We start from the raw sequence: 21,333 nt of genomic DNA, 5'->3' as shown, positions 1-21,333 counted from the left end.
CTCAGGCGCGATGTCTTTGTTAGACTCTCTTTGATCATTTCACTTTTGATCTGCCTGTTTGCTTGGAAAGAGCCATTCAAATCTGCAGAGGGCCCTTCTACAGCAAACCCTCCAAGGAGGCCCACTCAGAACCCATGTCAGCCGTGATGTTAATTTTATGTGTCAACTTGACTGGGCTAAAGGATGCCCAGTTAGTGGTAAACATTACTTCTGGGTGTGTCTGTGAGAGTGTTTCCTGAAGAGGTTAGCATTTGAGCTGGGGGCTGAATAAAGAAGATTGCCCTAACCATTGCAGATGGGCACTATCCAATCCCTTGAAGGCCTGAATAGAACAAAAAAGGGGGAGGAATGGTGAATTTATCCTCTCTGTTTGAGCTGGGGCGTCTGTCTTCTGTGTATGGACATCAGGACTTACATCCCTGCACCCCCTGCCAAGTTCCCAGGCCTCAGGTAAGGGTGAAGGTGGGAGGTGGCCAGTAGCTAGTCAGTTAGAGCCAAGTTAATTTCCCCTTTGGACCAGAGCAAGGGAAAGAAGAAAGATTGCTAAGGAATGATATTTTCCTTCACCTTCAGGAGAGAACACTCAAACAGGTGTAAAGGGAGCCCAACAAATGCTCATCAAATATATCTAAATAAGCTATTTTACAAAAACAGACAATGTTGGATTAATAAGACTTAGCAACAGCAACCACAATCTTAGACCCAAATGCAGGAAGTCCCTTACTTTGACATGGAATGAGTTATAAATGCCAAAGTTTAGATGCAGTGGGGGAGAATCCCAAGAGAGCTGAAATATACCATAAAAATGCTTGAATTATTGCTCCTGCAGGGTTGCTGACCCAGCCATCCTGCAGGCTGGTAAGAGGCTTCCTATTTCAGGAGGCAGCTGGCAGCACCCAGGGACTGGGAGAGCTCAGTTGTCATCCCCTTCTCAAAGGGCCCTTTCAGCCATACACTTGGGGTGGATATGCAGGGCTGGGCAGCCCACTGGCCATAAGCCTTCAAGCTGAGACAAACCAGTTCCCAAAGACTGAAGTAACAGGAAGGGTTGACCCTCTCTCCCTCTTCCCTGAACGCTTCTACTCAACCTGGAAAGGGGCATAGGGTCAGTGCAGGTTCATTCTAGGGATAGCCTAGGTATTTGGAAGATGAAGTGGGCCACAATGTGTAGGCAGATGCCCAGCCAACTGATAGTATTAAATTATTTTTGAATATTCAAATGTTGGCCCAAATGATTTCTTAATTATTTCAAATAGAAAGTATATTTGGATTAGACCTTTAAATGTGGACGGAAGCTGCACTGGAAAATGCCTGGTCTTTCAGGCTAGATACAAAGGCAGCTCAGCATTTGCCTGTTACACTCATCATCAAATACTAAGGCATTTTGATAAGAAAGCCCTTTATGCATCCTTATTTAATGGAATTGGGAGCAGGGAGATAGGAGAGCCAAGCTTACTCAGGGTCACAACTATCTGGTGTCAGAATAGATGGATAATTAGAATGATTGTTACTTTAAATACACTATAGGCAAATTAATTTTGTAAAAGTGAAAACACATTTGCTCTCTCTTCACAGAGATGCAGAATGAAACAGTTTGACATCAGATAATAAGAGCCAAGGCAGAAATGTTTCCTCCCGGTTATCTGGGGAGCCATCCATCCAGTCTCGGTGCGTGCCTATTCATTCTAATGGCATGGCTTGCTCCCGTTGATTCTAAGCAGTGGAGATAGAGCTCAGGAGGGCTCTTCCAGTGTGGTCCCTCTTCCTTTTTTTTTTTTTTTCTCAGCTCTACCACTGACTTGCAGTCAGGACATTTATCCTCTTTTCAGGGTTTACAGAGCTGTGGTCAAGCACTCAGTCTTGGATTACAGTCCCATCTATCACTGAGGGCCTGTGAACCTTGGAAAAATTAGCCCCCAAGTTCCCTCTTTTATATAATGAAATTAGGAGCAGTACCTACCCCATAGTTCGTTAAATCATTAATAAGAGAGTCCATCTGGAACACTGGCCAGCATGCAGAGCACTCATTAAATTCTCAAAGACTGTAATTTATTATTATTTAAATAATTTTCTCTTATCTTGCCAAATTTGACCAAATGATTGAGAAGACATAATTATATTGATGATCGTGCATTTGTGGTACAAATATGAAAGAGACTAAGATATTTAATGAAAAGAATGCTCTGCACTGCTTTATATGACTCAACACAGGGGTGAGTAGTACCTTCTTCCTGAAAGCGGCACGTCCGATGATCACTATCGAGCACATGTTTGGGTTGGAACTCTAAGGCTGCCTTTGTGTAGGAGACTTTTTTGGGTTCTGTTGCTTCAACTAAGCAACAATTCAGTACTTTCCAGACAGCTCTCCTGTACTATATCTGGATCTACTCTAGTCAGAATCTTCAAATTTTAATTCCAAAACACTTATTTTTCTTTCTTTGTTAAGTATGATGCCATGACAATATAATTCTGAGTGGGAAGCTGCCTTATTTATAGCTTTCTAAGAAATTTTTAAAAAATTTAAAGTACCCTTTAACAAAACAAACTACACTTTGACAATACTAAAGGAAATTTTAAGAAGGATGGAAGTGTTTGAGGAGTGAGATGCTTTCACTTTTACTAATTTCTTCCTCAGTCAAGAGATAGTTTTCAATGATAGAGACCATGCTTCGTGTGGGAATGGTGAGAACTCTGTTAATGTGACAGTTTTAGAAACTTTCAATGTTTTTTTAACAACAGCAACACAAACCCTCTGCTTAAAAACAAAGTGATAAATTAAAAAAAATTTTTTTAGTCCTCAGAACATTTGCATTTGTGTTTATAACTTCAGGCACATTAAGTTCTTTTAGTCTTTTGTTGTGTTCCAGAAATACCTGTTTACCAGATTTCTCAATGGAGGGTCAAGTCTCTTGAGAATGCACCTTTGTGAGAACATCTTCTCAACAGATGGATTTTCTTAGCCTAGATTTTAGATTATGCATTTTCATGATACATGCTTTTGAAGGTTCTGCAAATATATTTCCTTCTATTGATAAAGTAATTTATTCCAATTCCAACTTTCTCCCAAAAATATTGTGGTGGCTTTCAAAAAGCTTTTATTAGCGATACAACCAAGAAAGAAAAATGAAAACCACCAGATTCAGCCCAACTGCTTCTAATGTTATTGCTCTGAGCCTCCTCATAGTGGAAACAAAGAGGAAAATGAAACTAGTTACAATATTGACATTGTTTTCAAACCTAAATACCCATGAGTTGCTTATGAGGAGGAGATTTTGTCCTGGCCCCAGGATTTGAGAAAAATTTCTCCCCTTGGGTCTTGTTAAAAAAAAAAACAAACTATGTAATATAATTTTTCTAAAGTTCAAAAGATCCCTACACTAAATTTGTAATACTGAATTTTCTATGACTGTCCTCTCATAAGTAGAAGACAGTGCAAAACCACAATTCAATAAAAGCCATTCTATGAAAGGTCAAAGCACAGGCAAGTAACCTAGGACCCATGACCATGTGAGTCCTGCCCTCCTTCCACCATGGAGTGAAATCTAATTCCAGGAAGCCCTCCCAGGAAAAGACATAAAGCCCTGAAGAGAAGAGCTGACTTACCCCAGTCTGCAACAGGTGACAGTCAGAAAAAGACAGGGCTGTTTTCCATTCAGACTGAGCTAGCAGAATTCCCGGCCTAACAATCGTCAGCTGTAGGATGTGTGATACCTTCCAGGGCAGTGCCGTCCACAGGAACATTCTGCAGTGACAGGAACCTTCCATACTCTGTGCTGTCCACCTCCATAGCTACTAGACTCATGTGAGTGTTCAGCATGTGAAATATCGAGGCTGAGAAATGGAGCTTAATTTTCTTTGCACTTAATTAATTGAAATTTAAGGCCGGGCACAGTGGCTCTTGCCTGTAATCCTAGCATTTTGGGAGGCTGAGGAGGGCGGACCACCTAAGGTCAGGAGTTGGAGACCAGCCTGGCCAACATGGCGAAACCCCATCCCTACTACAAAAATTAGCCAGGTGCAGTGACAGGCACCTGTAATCCCAGCTATTCAGGAGGCTGAGGCAGGAGAATTGCTTGATCCCAGGAGGTGGAGCTTGCAGTGAGCCGAAGTTACACCCCTGCACTCCAGCCTGGGCAACAGAGCGAGACTCCGTCTCAAAAAACAAACAAAAACAGAATTTTGAAAATCCACATGTGGCCAGTGGCTACCGTATCAAACAGGAGGCTCTTGAGCACCGTGAAGTAGTCAGTTCAGTGTACCCCTGCTCTGACTCTGGGCCTCCTGTGCTGCTGGGGGCTTCTCTTGGCCAGGCCTGGTGTAGAGGGGAAGAGCCAGACATTGCATCTATTTGGATGGTAGTTCTGAGAGCATGAATTGGTAATGGCCTTGGTCAGAGATGATGGAGCAGGACAAAGGCTGGCACGTGAGTGAGATGCCCGAACTGGCCGAAAGCCTACAGCAGTCACGGGGTCACCGACAGCAGTCAGAGGCCTCTGTACTCATCTTGATGGCCACACCTGGGGACAGGTGATGTGCAGCTCAGGCCGGGGTTTACAGTGGCGGCTCTGGTGACAAGTTCAGGCTCAGTGGTGTGTTTGTCTCCTTTCGCTGTTCTCAGGCATGAGGTGTGGAGGGCCCCCAGCTGCGGACCCACATTACCGATGGGTAACAATGTCATGAACTCATTTTAGTTGTACTGCTTAGATTGCAATTCGTAAGGTTAAAGTAGAAAAAAAAAGTTTTTTAGAAAGAATACAATAATAAGAAGCAAACCTCATTTCACAACACAGGTCCGGTTAAGGAAAGTAAGTATAAACCAGATTCCACGGTGTCTTACTCAACAGCAAAATGTTTTTACAGGGCAATAAGACAAGATGTTCCCGCATGTTCCAGTAACTGCTAAAATTTTAACCCCCAGAAGGATACACTTTGGTGATACAGAAATAATGGAATATTTTGGAACAGTAGCAGATATTGCATTCGTTATTTGAACATATGTAAATTTGATATAAAAAGAACGATGCTGGTAACATTTTATTATTTTTTTGAAAATTTTATTTTGTGTGTGCAGAAAAAATCACTTGCTCAAAAATGGGTCAGTGTAATGCAGTTCAAGTAAAAAGCTTCTATACGCTGGCTTACACCAAGAACTTCCCTAAATATGATTGTGATTTTTCATAATGATCATAATACTAGGGTAAATGGAAAACAATTACTCTCTTTTGCACTAATATATTGCATTAGCTATCGAAAGTGATGTCAGATTCAAGTCTAATTACTTCTATTTCACTTCTGCTATTTTTCTCCTCACTTTATTGTTTTGTTTTCTGAGCCTCCAGTCATTTCTCTAAAAATGCAGTATTTCTTTATCAAGTAGCAACAGAAGTTATGTAAATAAATAATTCCTTAAAAATTAAATGAAGCCAGTCATCAGAGTCGGGTGAAACAAGTTATTGCTTTCTTCTAATAGCAAGCCTGTGGGATAAGTAAAAAGATGTATTAAATATCCCTTGAATATTAAGTGTACTTTACTCGTGGATGCTTGGTACACATTTGCACACCACATTAATGTGGCATATTCAGCCTTCAAAGGTCAGAAGCAAAAGGCTCATATTTTAGCCCATGAGAATGAGGAAGAGGATAGGTAAGGAAAAGTTACATGATGATTCCTTAGGCCCTGGCGGAAGCTAACGTGGATATTGATAGGACCATTTTTACCTCCACTCTGACGAATACAAGCCAAGGTCAAAAAGGAAAGGTCAAAATAGATGACAGAGCAGAGTCGATAGCAACAAATGTAAAGAAACTGCAATAGTAATCCCAGCACTTTGGGAGGCTGAGGCCAGTGGATCACCTGAGGTCAGGAGTTCGAGACCAGCCTGGCCAACATGGTGAAACCCCATCTCTACTAAAAATACAAAAATTAGCCAGGCGTGGTAGTGACGCCTGTAGTCCCAGTTACTCAGGAGGCTGAGGCAGGAGAATCGCTTGAACCAGGGAGGTGGAGTTTGCAGTGAGCTGATATCATGCCACTGCACTCCAGTCTGGGTAACAGAGGGAGATTCCAGCCACACAAATAAAATACAATAAAATAAAAATAAAAAATAAAAAACTTGCAATATTGCATGGAGTCCTGTTGCTAACATGCTAGCATCAAGCTCTCAAAGGCTTCATGAGGGTATTATAACTACTGTCATTATTGTTAATAATCGTAGACACATACTAAGACCTTATAATGGACCAGATGATATGCTAAATATTTTGCTTATGTTCTATCACTAATTGTTTAAACCAATTCAGTAAGTTAGACACTTTTTATAGCTGAAGAAGCTGAGCTACACAGTGTTGAAATAGCTTGTTCAATAAGTGGAGGAATAAGATTCAGGCTCAGGTCCTCCTGATGCCATGTCTCCCTTCTGATGGCCACAGTCTCACATGGGAAATAGATTCTTAGGGTACCAGATTTCCAAGTGTCTGAGTGGTTTGCATCTAGTTACATTTCCTGCCACTCTCACATTTTGGGGTGGGGGTTGCACAGGTTGCATACAGACTGTTAAGGGCCTTCCTTTTATTTCTTACCTGTTCTCAAGTTTCAAAGTGCATCAACTGTATCCATGAAACTCACGGTATTAAAGATTATATTCATGAAGTTCTTTATTCCTATTTCCTTTTCTAGATGGAAAGTCTCAGTCGTTTCTGTATCATTTCTGGGTGGGGATTTTGCTCCCTGACATATTCTTGAACAATTGGAACATAAAAATCCAGATTTGGAAAATATTTTTATACAATGAAGATCTCAGCTTTGTGACATGGCCCATACGGACTGTTCACATAATTGTTTGGTAGGTGCCAGGTTAATTTTTATAATCGACGTAGTACAAGCCTTGTTGCTAGGCAAACCTGGATTTGAACCCTGGTTCTGCCACTGAATACTCTAAGAAGTTATTTGCCTTTGCCCTGCTTTGGATTCTCCTGTAAAATGGGCTAAAAGTATTTGTCTCATAAATGAAGGTGTGTGGTTTTCATCATGTAGGAGGTGAAAAGCCCTGGTCAGTGGTGATTGGTCACTCAACAAATGACAGCCCTGTGGTCCACAGCTGAAATGATGTCATGACCACTCCCAGGGACAGAAACGGCACCCAGCAAACACCATGGCCTCACCTTACTCCATGCAATTCCCAGCAAACTAATTTGGAAAGTGATAGTTGGACAGTTCTAATTTCCTTGGGTTCTTTCATGGCTGAGAATATCTGTTGCCTTTATACATGAAAGACAGGTACACATGGAGGACAACTTGTCCCTCTTATGGAGTTCTGTGTCATGCGCTTTCTCCTTCTGAATGCTGCGGGCATTGCCCTGTGTTCTGGCACAAACAGTCAAGGAAAAATCAGTGCTAGCCTGGTTCCACCCTCCCCCCTGCCGCCATAAGGTGTTCTCTTCCTCTGCCTGGATTCCTTTGAAATGGAGGTTCCGTAAATTTACCCGAATGTGTCTTGGTGTTGATTCTGAGTCACTTTTTCCCACGGCACAGATTTTATTTTCATGGAGAGAGACGATCAGGAAACACAACATAAAGAGTAAATTACAGGCCAGGTACACTGGCTCACGCCTGTAATCCCAGCACTTTGGGAAGCTGAGGGGGGTGGATCACTTGAGGTTAGGAGTTTGAGACTAGCCTGGCCAACGTGGTGAAACCCTGTGTCTACTAAAAATACAAAAATTTAGCCTGGTGTGGTGGCATGCGCCTGTAGTCCCAGCTACACAGGTGGGTAGGGCAGGAGAATCTCTTGAACCTGGGAGGGGGAGGTTTCAGTGAGCTGAGATTGTGCCACTGCACTCCAGGCTGGACAACAGAGACAGACTCTGTCAACAAAACAAAGAGTAAATTACGTAGTGTTTGGAAAGGGGTAGGGACCTGCTGGATAGAGGTGGGATGCAATTTTCAGTAGGGTGGTTTTGGGTAGCTCTGTCTTAGAAAGGGACATTTGAGCCTGAGTTGAAGGAGGTAAGGGTAGAAGCCAAGTGCACACCCTGAAGGATGGGAGGTTTATGTAGAGGGAGCCGCAGCTGAGGGAAGCAGTGAGAAGGCGAACTGCAGAGTGAGATGGGAGGAGAGAGCAAGGGGAGGTCAGGGAGTGCAGGGGCCTGGGTCCAGTAGAGCCCTGTGACCATGATGGAGACGTCAGCTTTCTTTCTGAGTGACCTGGGAGCCACTGCAAGGTTTTGAGCAGACGAGAAACCTGATCTGACTTGTGCTGTGAAAGGAACATTCTGACAGCAGTGTTAAGAATAGATTAGGTTGAGGGAAGACTCAGCTTTTCTTCAGAAACACTTTTTCTTTAAAAATCTATTATATTTTTGATTGTTTTGGTTCCATTTTATTCTGATATTCTCTTTAGAAACAAGAATGACACAGGTCTTGGGTCTCTTGCTCAGTATCTCACCTCTGTGATCTTTACAGACTTTTGCAGACAGCTGCCTTCTCATCATCTTGGGACGAGATCCCCAAATATGTTCTCTATTTATTCATTCAACAGATAGCGATTATGTGCTTTTTTGTGTTTTAATGAGTGCTCCCCAGCTGAAGGTACAGAGGCAGCAGGAAGGTGAGGGTCCTTGCTTCGAAGACGCTTTACACATCAGTAGCGATGATAGAGTGAGAGCAGATGAACACACATGAGGATCCCACACAGCCACAGTGCCGCAGAGAATAGAAAGTGGGGGTGACGTTCTAGAAAATGATGGAGGGAGGAGCTTGGGATACTTAGGTCAAAGGAGGTCGCTCTGAGGTAATCTTCGAGCTGAGACCAAAGTGACAAGAAGACACCAGCCATGTGCCTAATCAGCAGAGATCAATCGAGGCAGCAGGGAACAGGGAGACCCTGAGCACTGGGAATGAGCTCTGTGTGTTTGAAGAATGAAGAGAAGGTGGGCATATAGCAAGCGAGGGAGGCAGTGTCACCGTAAGGTCAGAGACGCAGGCAAGGAAGGAAATTGGATTTTATTTTCAGGCAAAGGTAGTCATTGGAGGATTTTAAGCAGAACACGGATGTTGTCTGATTTACATTGCTGGAAGGTCAGAGTAGGGCAGGATTTCTTAAACAAGACATAGAAAGCAAACTGCAAACGAGAAGATTCATAAATCATACTTTTTATTGTTAAAATAACTTTTTATTGTTAAAATAAAAACTTCTACCAAAAAATAAGATTTGAAGAGGGAAGAGACAAGCAATCATAAAACCAACCAATAGTTAGTATTCAGAATATATTTAAAAATCCCTACAAATCAAGAAGAAGGAAAAAATTCAATAGAAAAGTGGGTTGAATATATCAATAGGAAAATGGAAGTCAATTCACATGAAAAAGATGCTCAAGGGGACTTATGTTCAGGGACATGCAGATTTTAAAAGCCAAAAGATACTCTTTCATTCCCATCAGATTGGTAAAAGTCAATAGACCTACCATATAACATGCTGGAAAAGATGTGGAGGAATCGGTACTCACACACTGCTGGTGGGGGTTAGAGTGGTAAACGATATTGTGGAGAGTGGTATGCAATACCAAGAAAATACCAAGAAAAGTTGAAGATGCTTATTCTTTTCAACCCGGAAATCCTACCACTGAATACTTATCTTAAATAAAGTTCTGTACGTCTATGCAAGGAAACGCCTCAAATGTGTTCATAATAACATTGTAATAACAAAAAAGAAACAAAGTATCAATGGGAAAAGAAATTATTTTCTATATTTAGGATACTATACAGCACTGAGAAATTGATGAGTCAGAGGTATCAAAGTAGATCAATTTCACAAGCATACTGTGGAATGAAAGAAAGTTGTAGAAAAAACACTTAGTATGACACCCATAAATATAGTTTAAAAGGCACAAGCATTGTATGTATTGCTTAGAAATCAAGAACAAGGATAAAAATGTATAGAAATGCATGAAAATTACAAACCAAAATACAGATTAATGCTTACCTTTCATGGGGAAGAAAGGGGACCTAATTAGGGAGACATATTCAGCTCTTTCACCAATGTTTGCAATGTTGTTTTAATTAAGTTGCATTGTGGGTATATGGGTATACACTGGGATTTTTTTTGGTTGTCATTTTGACATACAACATATTATTATGAAACCTTTAGATATAAGAAACAGATATAAAGAAAAAAAGATCCCTTAAGCTACTTGTGGAAAATGGCAAGAGAGAGTGAAAGCAGAGATAGCCAATGGAGGATTAGCAAATACATCAATCCAGGCAATAAATTGTGGAGATGGGGGAACGTCAGGGTAGTGACAACAGGACTTAGTGATAATTGATGCAGAGGGAGTTAAAGAGAGGAATTAGGCATGACTCTTAGAATGTGGACTTGAGAAATGGAATGAATGTAGAACCACTTATAATGAAGACTGGGACATTAGTATGTTTAGGGATGGGAAGGGATCATGAAGTTCAGTTCAGAAGATATTATGTTTGCAATAATTAGTAGACATCCAAGTCCAAATGTCAAGTTGACATTTAGATATGAGCCAAGAGCTCAAGGAAAGGAATCGGTGCTAGAGATTTGAATTTGGGAGTTATTAACATGTAGATGAGATTATAATACCAGGAGAGAGATGCCAGAATGTAAGATGCCTGGGAATAATCACCGGGCATTCATTCTGCTATTGACCTAGAAGGAGGTAACGCAGAACCCTAAAAAGGAGCCAAGTGTCTTCAGAAGCCAAATAAGGGGATAATATCTAGAAGAAAGGAAGGGTTAATCCTGCTGAAGTCTAGTAAAATATGGATAGTGTAGTGTCACTATGGAAGTTGTTGGTGTCTTGGCAAAATATGCTTTGGTGTTGTGGTTGGGGCAAAATACAGACTGCACGGACAGGAAAAATGGAGATGGACTAATCCACTTACAGGTAGCAAACAAAATACAATTGAGGGTCCTTTTTATACCCCCACTCTTCTTCTTTCCCTCCCATCCAGAGTCAATCACTATTTTGGAGGTGGTGAATATTCTTTCCATCACATTTTTGCTTCACATGCATATTTACAGAATTAAAATGCTTTGTGTTTGAAAGTTTATACAAATGCTATCATATTTGACACGTCAACATGCAACTTGGCCTTTTCCGCCCCATATTAAAATTTTGAGATATTGGCAACTGCAGATTAGTAGATGAGTCATTTGTTTTTAACTGTTTTATAGTATTCACTGTATCAATGCAGGACAATTTATTTCTTTATTCTCCAATTTATGAATATTTAGGTGAGTTTCAACTTTTGTTGTACATGGCTCCTTAGACTTATGTTCAGAGTTTTCTTTTGTTTGAATACCTAGAAGTTGAAGGGGTTTTTTGGTTTTTTTGTTTGTTTGTTTTTGTTTTTTTTTTAGACAGAGTGCAGTGACCCCATCTCGGCTCACTGCAACCTCTGACTCCCTGGTTCAAGCGATTCTCCTGTCTCAGCCTCTCGAGTAGCTGGGATTACAGGCATGCACCACCACGCCCAGCTAATTTTTGTATTTTTAGTAGAGACAGGATTTCACCATGTTGGCCAGGCTGTCTTGAACTCCTGACCTTGTGATCTGCCCTCCTCAGCATCCCAAAGTCTTGGGATTACAGGCATGAGCCACCGTGCCTGGCCAAAGTTGAACTTCTGATTTCTTAGATTATAGGTGTCTTAAATGTCTGGAGCTGCCATTAAAAACTATCATAGACAGCTACAACAGCTTAAACAACAGAAATTTATTTTCTCACTATTCCAGAGGCTGGAATTCTGAGATAAGAGTGCCAGCATGGCTGATGGAGGTCCTCCACCTGGCTTGCAGACTGCTGCCTTCTGGCTGTGTCCTCATATGGCAGGGGGAAAGAGAGAAATACAGAGAAAGAGAGAGAGAGAGAGAGAGAGAGAGAGAGAGAGAGAGAGAGAGAAAGAGAGAGAGAGAGATCTTTTGCCCAGACCAGAGTGCAGTGGCACAATCTCGGCTCACTGCAACTTCCATCTCCCAGGTTCAAGTGATTCTCCTGCCTCAGCCTCCCGAATAGCTGGAATTACAGATGGCCACCACCACATCTGGCTAATTTTTTGTATTTTTAGTAGAGACAGGGTTTCACCGTGTTAGCCAGGCTGGTCTTGAACTCCTGACCTCAGGTGATCCTCTCACCTCGGCCTCCCAAAGTGCTGGGATTACAGGTGTGAGCCATAGCACCTGGCCCCTCCTTTTGCCTTCAATGTATCCTGGCTGCCCTTTGTCTATCCCATACTGTACCTCTATCTGTTCAACAAATATTTGTTTAATTCCTACTGAAAGTTGTGAACACTGAAATGAGCAAGAAATACAGAAGAAGTAAATTTTGAGCTGAGCTTGAGGGATGGAGGAGTGTAGGAGCGATGAGAAGGCATTCCAGGCCAAAGAAATACCATTAGTAACAGGGACACACCTCTGGAATGAACAGGGCATGGTAAGTTACTTGTAAAGTCAAATGAGAAGGCCAGGAACAGGTACCAAAGGGACAAACCCAGTTCCAGCTGCTACCAAAAAAGCACTGGTGTAGCAGGCTAGCATGCATCCAAGGAGTAGCTGCTCCTTCGGTGGCAATCAAAGCACATGGTGCCCAGGTGTGGGCAGTGCGAATTTAGATGATGTAAGTGACCCAGGAAAGGGGCCCATGAGCCAGGAGAAGAATAGCAGCAGTGTAATACACAGTGAGGAATATTCAAGAAGGCAAGGCCGGAAAGCCGGTGGCACTAGGCAGGTCTGTGGTGAGGGGGCAGTCCCAGCCACTGAGCTGGGGCTCAGGAAACAGAGCCTCAAGTCCTGGAAATGGGGGTAGGAGAGTAAAATGGAGCTCCAAGTATTAGAACCAGAGCACCGTGGCAGGAGTATTATTAGTGTGCAGCCCCCTAAGATGGACTTACATAGCTTTTTAGATGACTATGGTCCAGGGAAGATGAGGATGGCTTTAGCTGCATGTGGGACACAGCAGGTTGCAGCTGCCGCTGGGGTAGGGATGTCATGGCTAGAATGAGTCGAGTGCTACATGGAGAACAACTCCGTTCTGAGGTCTCCCAGACGAAATCCAATCCTCAATCCTGCCCGTGAAGGGAGGTATTTTTTCGAGTTCAGGGAAGCAGTAAAAGGAGATGGATGTGAGTAAGAAGAGCAAATATGCTGGTAACTACGATTAAAGGTGGCTAAATAGAAAATTTTAGAGGCCAAATTATTTTTTAAAACAGTGCGCAGTGTTTACATGCACTGCCACAATCTTATGGTTGTTTTCCAATTATTGTTCATTGATCAGGGCAGATCTGAGTGTGAACCGTATGTTATCCTTCTTAAAATATAAAAGAAGAGAAATTATGTAAGATTTGTTGACCATTGCACAAATGTACTAGAATCTCGACAAGTTCTTTGTGGGTGTCAGCCTGCCACTCTGGCTTGCATAGACAGTTGAAGGGTTTTTTGTTTTTGTTTATTTTATAGGGCCTCATTCTGTTGTCCAGGCTGGAGTGCAGTGGCATGATCCCAGCTTACTGCAGCCTCAACCTCTTGGCTCAGGCAATCCTCCTGCCTACGCCTACTGAGTAGCAGGGGCTACAGGCATTCGCCACCACACCTGGCTAATTTAAAATTTTTTATTGTGTAGACGGCATCTCACCATGTTGCCCAGGCTGGTCTGGAACCCCTGGCCTCAAGCAATCTTCTCACTTCAGTCTTCCAAAGTGCTGGAATTACAGGCCTGAGCCACTGCATCCTGCCGACGGTTCAAGATCTTAATTGACCTTAGAGAAAAATAAACTGCGAGCTTACTAAAAAGGGCTTACTACAGAAATGCTGTCTGTGGATTGCATTAACTACAGAAATACTGTCTATAGGTTAGATGAACAACTTCTTTTACCAGCACCCCTCAAAGGCTGGAAGAGATGCCATACAGAGCAGGGAGGTATTGGCTGGGGACTTTATGGGGACACGGCTTTGGGCATATATGAGTCCCTTGGCTCCTTTCTATAATCCAGGCACTTCGATGCCTTTAATAATAACGGTAACACAGTCTATAGTAAGCCTGAGGTCAGGAGTTTGAGACCAGCCTGGCCACCATGGTGAAATCCCGTCTCTACTAAAAATACAAAAATTAGCCAGGCATGGTGCTGGGCACCTACAATCCCAGCTATTCGGGAGGCTGAGACAGGAGAATCGCTTGAACCTGGGAGGCGGAGGTTGCAGTGAGCTGAGATCGTACCACTGTACTCCACCCTGGGCGACAGAGGAGACTCTGTCTCAAAAACAAAAAACCAAAAACCAGTAATACAGTCTATAGTAATCGTCTAGTGAGCAGCTGTCCCCTTAGATGTGATGATGATTGTGGTTGTCCTTTCTCTCATGTACTCATACTTTCTCCGGAAATAAGAGGAAACACTGGTGGTGGTTAGGAGTCCCAAGTGTCCTCGGTGAGTGGGGTAGGCACTGGCAGACAGAGCAGGCGGGGTGTGTGCTGAGGTGCATTTGGGGTCTGGATTCTGTGAACTGGTGATACCGGGTGCTGCGGTTAGCCCAGGCACTTCTGTCCAGCTACAAAGTTGCTGTATTTTATTAACTCCAAGATGCCACCAGTTGTAGAAGGTGCCATTATTGTAGGTACCGGTAATTTTAAAAGTTTCTGTCAATTCCAATTGTTAAAAACCATCAGCACTAACGCATGTTGGTTTCAGAGACACGAGCAAGTGAAAATAGGAAGTGAAAATATATTTTGGAATTGATGAAAAATCGCACTATTCTGTGAAACCTCCTGGGAGAAAATGGACTGGAACTTTAGCACAGCACTGAACTTTTAAAGACAAAAATAAAAATCGCAGGAAAAGTCACACTTCAGGAAAAGCCACATTTCAGGAAAAGCCGCATTTCAGGAAAAGCTCACAGGCGTCCTGAGAAGGAACTCACAGGAGGAATGCAAGAGTCTGGGGACACACCCCAAGAAGGCCGGAGGGTTGGCACAGGGTCTGGGGGTACCCTGATAAGTATGTGTGGAAATAAAGGGCTGTAACACTGGGCGGGGGACACATTGGTCTGAAGGAGCGCATGGCAGTGCCACGGGTTTCTCTCCACCATCCTGCATGAGGGCTGGCGGGGTGGGAGCTCGCCAGATGCCCAGGCAGGTGGGCATGTTGCAGCTGCTGCTCCCAGCTCTGCTGCTGTCAGTGAGATGGCAGGAGGCATGTCAGGGTCCCCGGGGTTGGGAGTAGGAAGAGGAGGGGTGGAATCTTCATGTTGAACTTAGAATGGGCGCCTCCTGGACAGAGGTATGAGGACACACCTTTGAGAACCTTGGAAATGTGTCGGTGAAGTGACTTCCTATCCCAGGAGAGACTGGGATTCTTGCTGGAAGGCAGGTGCAGACTTTGTAATTTGAGCCTGCGTGTACATCCAACCTCACTGATGCCCACGTGAGAGGAGGATGACCACAAACTGGCCCCCGCTCTGATAAAGGAGGAGCTGTAGAGATGAACTTTCTGGTGTTTGAATAAACCTGCGTGAATGGATGATGATAGTAACGGGGTCAGGCCAGGAGCACTGGGCTTCCCAGGACAGTGTTACTGAGGGGGAACGTCTTAGTCCGTGTTGTGCTGCTCTAGCAGAATACCTGAGACTGGGTAATTTATAAAGAACAGAGATTTATTTCTTCCAGTTCTGGAGGGGAGTTCCGAAAGTTCATGGTCAAGGGGCCCACATTTGGTGAGACCCATATCATCTAATGGCAGAAGGTGGAGAGAGAATGGGGATGTGGAGGAAGGAGCAGAGGAGGGAGAGGGAGGGAGCATCCAAACTCAGCCTTTTGTCAGGAGCCCACTCCCAAGATGGCATTAATCTGTTCACGAGGATGGAACCCTCATGACCTAACCACCTCTTTAAGGCCCCAGCTCTCTATGCTGTTGCACTGGGCATTACGTTTCCAACACACGAGCTTTAAGAGACACATTCAAAGTGTAGCAGCGAGCGGTGGGGAAGACCCCTTAGCTTCAGTCCCCCAGCTGTCGGCAGAGCACTACAGGTGAGGGGAAGTCATCTCATATGGCAGCAGTGTCACTAAGCTCAGGGGTGGCCTGTCTTCCCTCAGTGGCTTGCCACGGCATCTAGAATCCTGATGAGCTCCCTTCTGTAAAGTTAAATTCATTTGCACTCATGCTTGTATGGGGAGAGCAGGAGTCTAAAGACACGGAGAGAAAGCTGTTACCCGGCGATAGTACTGACTGGTATTTGGCATGTGGGGGCTCTAGGTCAGAGTCAAGAGACACAAGGGGTGAGTACCAAGTCTGACTACTGTCTCAATGGAATTCCAGAAGCAGATAAGGGAGAAATGGGGGAGAGGCAATATATGAAACATTAATGACTGAGACTTTCTCAGGACTGATAAAGCTGAATAGAAATTAGGATGTATAATTACCAAAGTAATAGAGAGACAAAAATAAAATGTGGGGGAGGGAGAATACTCTCAAACAATGCAGAAGGCCAGAAATAAAAAAAAAACATTTTTTTTGAATTAGCAATTAGAAAACCGAGACAAACAGAATGCACAAAATAAAATGGTAGCAATGCGTCTAAATATATAGTCATAATCAATGTGAATGTATTCAATTTCCTCTAGACAAAAAGAAGAAAAAAACAAGTTATATGTTGTTTATAAATCCAAATCTAGAAGACAAGGCTTCAGAAAAGGATATGGCCCAGAGTGGCCACAGCCTGCACCAGGAGTGCTGTTTGTATTGAAAAGACCTGGTTATACTGAAATTACGTTTCCCAAAAGGCTCTTTTTTATCCTAGACCATGGCCTTGAATTTCTAGATGCCCTATTTTTTTTCTGTAGTCCTGCGCTAATTTTAAACGTTAACTTTAAACAGTAGCAGAGCAGGATGAGAGTTCAGTTTCCTGATTTCTAGACAGGACTGCGCCTGCCCTGCGATTTCTGCCCCCGCCAACGACTTGTGCAAGCAAGCATCCTGCTGCCACACGGAGATGGAAGGATTTGTCACTTTTTCCAAGGCCGCGAGTGGAGTTACAGGTAAATGGTTAGAACACGTACTTCCTTTGAGCTTTCTTCCCAGGAGGAAAATGTTTCATATATTGCCTCTCCCCCATTTCTCCCTTATCTGCTTCTGGAATTCCATTGAGAGGGTAGTCAGACTTCCTCAAGTGCTCCTTCACCCACTGGTATCTTGGTGATCTTCTCTGCTCAAGTCTGTCTGCCCGCCTGTCTGATCCCAGATGCTCAGCTCCCGCGGTTCCTCCTGCAGCTGTTGCCCAAGCTTTCATCTGAAATTTACCTGCCTGGTCTCCTCTCACTCAAGGAGAGACGTGGTAACTGCTAAAGGGAATAAACTCCAGACATATTGTAAGTTTCTTAAGGAGACATTCCCTAACTAAGAAACAATAACTCACCACATTTTGGTTAAGAATCTACTCTGTACAAAATCCCACACTGGATGCCAATAATTCAAAGTCAGTCAGACACTCTAGTCTCTAATGGATGAGACAAACAAGTAAACACATGATTCCAGGATCTATTTGAACAGTAGAAAGGTCACAGGCATCTCTGACTCCGTGGGGGTCAAAGAAGGTTTACGGAAGAAATAACACCTGAGAAGGGCTCTGAAGGATAAATAGACCAGTACCAGTCCGGGGCCTGTTAAGAACCAGGTTGCGGCCGGGCGCGGTGGCTCACACCTGTAGTCCCAGCACTTTGGGAGGCCAAGGCTGGCAGATCATGAGGTCAGGAGATCAAGACCATCCTGGCTAACACAGTGAAACCCCGTCTCTACTAAAAATACAAAAAATTAGCCAGGCATGGTCGCAGGCGCCTGTAGTCCTAGCTACTCGGGAGGCTGAGGCAGGAGAATGGCGTGAACCCGGGAGGCGGAGCTTGCAGTGAGTGGAGATGGCGCCACTGTACTCCAGCCTGAGCGACAGAGCAAGACTTTAAAAAGAAAAGAACCAGGTTGTACAGCAGGAGGTGAACAGTGAGCCAGTGAGCCAGTGAGCGTTATCCCCTGAGCTCTGCCTCCTGTCACATCAGCAATGGCATCAGATTCTCATAGCAGCTCGAACACTATTGTGAACTGCGCATGGAGGGATCTAGGTTGCGCGCTCCTTATGAGAATCTAACTAATGCCCGATGAACAGTTTCATCCCCAAAATCATCCCCTCCCACAACCACCCCCATCTGTGGAAAAAATGTATTCCACCAAACCAGTCCCTGGTCCCAAAAAGGCTGGGGATCACTGCTCTAGAGAACTCCATGTGTGTCTGTGGAACTCGGGTGCACGGTTGCTTGAACCAAATTGCAAAGACTTATGCTAAAGTGATAATATTTTGGACTACAAATAGAGTTCAATAAAAACATGGTTAACATTAATTTCACCTGTTACTTACTGTGCCTATTAGAAAACTAGAAATTATGTATGTGGCTTACATTGTATTTCTATTGGACAGCAATGATTAGGAAGTGCTTGACTCTTAAGCACTCAGTCAATGTTAACTCTGATTATGTTTCAAGAAACTTTATGAGGTCAAGGAATGCATATTGTTTAGTGCTGTCTCCTGAGTAACTAAGAATGTTGGCACATTGAAGGTGGCCAACAAATTGGTTGACTGATGAAGTGCAGAACAGATATATGCACTGCTGGTTTTTGGCCAGTGTTTGTTCTGCACTGTTGTCTGGGGCCTATGTTGACTCTTAAATGCACACAATATCACAGTTAGCTGGTTGGGTCCATGGGGTCCAGCTCACATTTTACTTCCTCCAGGAACCTACTATATTTCCAGTTCCTCCTCCCTATTATCTCTCCAATGAGAAATGATCTCTCCCTCTTATAAAGTCATGCAACATTTTGGAAAAATATTTCTTACAAGACTTAGTCTTGCTTTCAGATATAGCTCCTCTGACATATTAATGTGAGTTCCTCCAGAGCTCACTCACTCTGATGCCCCTGTCTTCTGCTTATTGCTCTGAGCAGAGCAGGTGATCGGTATGAGTGTGTTGAACTGAATTGATATTTTCTTAGCACCTTTCTTGTATCTTTCTACGCAGAACGTAGCATCTGGCTGGCCACTGAAGTGCCCAATAAATACTTGCTGAATAAATAAACCAATGGGACTGACCTGCAAAGGGAAGGAATGGAACCACCTTTGTTAATGTCATAGGCATTGCAATGGTTGCCTTGGAGACCTTGCTTCTCTGTGGTCAGAACCACTGGTGCTTACAGTCAAGGGCAGAAAGAGTATAGGGCAGGTTTTGGTAGACTAGTGGGAAAGGTGAGGCTGTTCCTAGGTTCCAATCTCACCCCCAGAGAATGCCAACCTGGGTGACTTTCTCCACATCCTTTCCAATACAGAGCACCATCTGCTCTCATCAAACACCAAGGCCTGGACAAGGTGATGGCTCGCTCTTTAGTCAATGCCCGGCATTGGTCAAACCAAACCAAACCAAACCAAACCAAGATTTCTATGCAGAAAAGACAGTCCAATGCCACTCATAATAATTTAGAACATCTTTTGAAAAAAAAAAAGAAAGCTAACCCCCAACCAATAAACTCCCCCAAATCCCAAAAGTAAAATCCCTGGACTCTGTGTCTATGGGTTTCCATTGCGTGCTTTCACAGGGGAGAATGGGAAAGGCACCGGAGCCCTTAGGGAGCAAGGATGGGGTCACACAGTTTGTGACGCTGGGCTTCGGATCTGAACTCTGCTACCTGCTGCCTCAGTAGTTCCTGGCAAGTTACTTAATCTCTCTGAACCTCAGTTTGTCTTTCTGCGGTGGCGATAGGTAAATTAATTGTGAGAGCTATGTGCCAGGTCCTATTCTAAATGAGACAGGTTCTATTAAAGCCTAACATGGATGTCTTACTATCACCTTCCTTTTACAGATGGGGAACCGAAGCACAGAGAAGGTAAATTACTTCCCAAGTCACATGCCTCAAACCTAGTTGTTCTGCCTCATGTCTGTGTTTTGGAGGACTGTATTACCCATCACATGGGGGTCTTGTGAAACAAGTAATAAAGTTCCTGGCACCCAGCAGCACCCGGCATATGGTGGCAATGGCCCATTACCTAAAGCTATCTTCTCCCCAACTAGCGGCCATTCCCTTATTTTGATAGATTATGGTGTTTGCTCTGAATCCGTTAGCACCAATAAACAGAAGAGGTTCCTCTTGATTATCTATAATGAATCAAAGATGTCACTGATTTATTGCATGCAATTTAGATTCCATTTAAACTGCTGAAAATCAAGCATTGTGAAGCTGTTCACAATCACATTCTCTCTTGTATAGATAAAAAGTTATTAATTTCCTAATCCTGTCTGGTACTTCAAACACTAGATGTAGCTACTTTGCCCGTATAGAAAGCAACTTTGAGAGACAGACATTTCCTTCTTCCGATGTAAAAGATATTCTATGTTATCTTGTAAAATGATGGTCTTGGTGAGTCGCTCTTCAGAGGATATTGTGAAGTGAAGCCAGACGGACAGCCCAGGTATCTGTGGAGAATTAACTGTCAAAATACCATCCAAGTATTAGACATACTTTCTTTCCCTCTTTTGTCTTTATACCATTCCAAATTTAGACTGAATCAGGAAACATGAAAAGAAGATGGGGAGCCATGAGGAAGTTCATAAAAGAAATAGTCTATCCTATCCATTACTGAACATTTTGAAACTCTTTAACCCCTCTTTAAAATTTGTGCATCAATCACATGTGAGCCCCTGCCTTCAGCTGCCTTTGGTTTCTTGATGGAGTCTCAGTACTCAGCCAGGCAAAGCTGCCATTCTCCACAGTGAGTGGTCATTTCAAAGCTCAGCCTGTGAGCCCGCATCCCTAACAGGGCACACTGTGTATGTCCTGGCCAGAGAGGGACCTCTGCTCAAGCGTATTCCCACAGAATGAATCACTGTGATTCCCCAAATAGCAATGATGCACTTCACTCAATGCCTAGAGAAAACCAAATTTATGGAGTCACATGCCTACCTTCTGACGAAGTATATCTCATCAATTTTAGTGTATTATTTAAATATTAATGATTTGTTGAATTTGAAAATTTTTAAACAAATCATAAAAAAGAACACCAGTATTCAACACATTTCTTATTAGGAAAAAAAGAAAAGCGGAATATGCTATAATAAAGTAGGTTATCACAGCCACATAGGTTTAGAAAATACGTGGTTTTAGGGTATTTGAAACAGGGTCTCGTTCTGTCACCCTGGCTGGAGTGCAGTGGTGCGATCGCAGCTCACTGCAGCTTCAACCTCCCAATCCTCCTAAACCAATCCTCCCACCTCAGCCTCCCAAGTAGC

General features: G+C 43.3%; 2 long non-coding RNA genes across 3 annotated transcripts in view; one reads left to right on the top strand and one right to left on the bottom strand.

Moving 5' to 3' along the window:
• LOC139360154 (uncharacterized) overlaps positions 1 to 21,333 on the bottom strand; it is an 83,092-nt gene that overhangs the window by 60,899 nt on the left and 860 nt on the right. The gene's annotated exons all lie outside the window — the stretch shown is intronic.
• LOC105478863 (uncharacterized) overlaps positions 7,748 to 21,333 on the top strand; it is a 36,225-nt gene continuing 22,639 nt past the window's right edge. The window contains exons 1-3 of one of the 2 annotated variants that reach the window (XR_011617323.1): positions 7,748 to 17,049; positions 17,160 to 19,418; positions 19,910 to 19,933. This is a non-coding gene — a long non-coding RNA (uncharacterized lncRNA). The other variant, XR_985542.3, reaches the window with a different exon arrangement.

The sequence above is a fragment of the Macaca nemestrina genome, chromosome 19 (assembly GCF_043159975.1).
Source record: "Macaca nemestrina isolate mMacNem1 chromosome 19, mMacNem.hap1, whole genome shotgun sequence".
In the NCBI taxonomy this organism is placed as follows: Eukaryota; Metazoa; Chordata; class Mammalia; order Primates; family Cercopithecidae; genus Macaca; species Macaca nemestrina.
The sequence above is the reverse complement of the archived record's forward strand: the minus strand, read 5'-3'. Positions and strand labels throughout refer to the sequence as shown.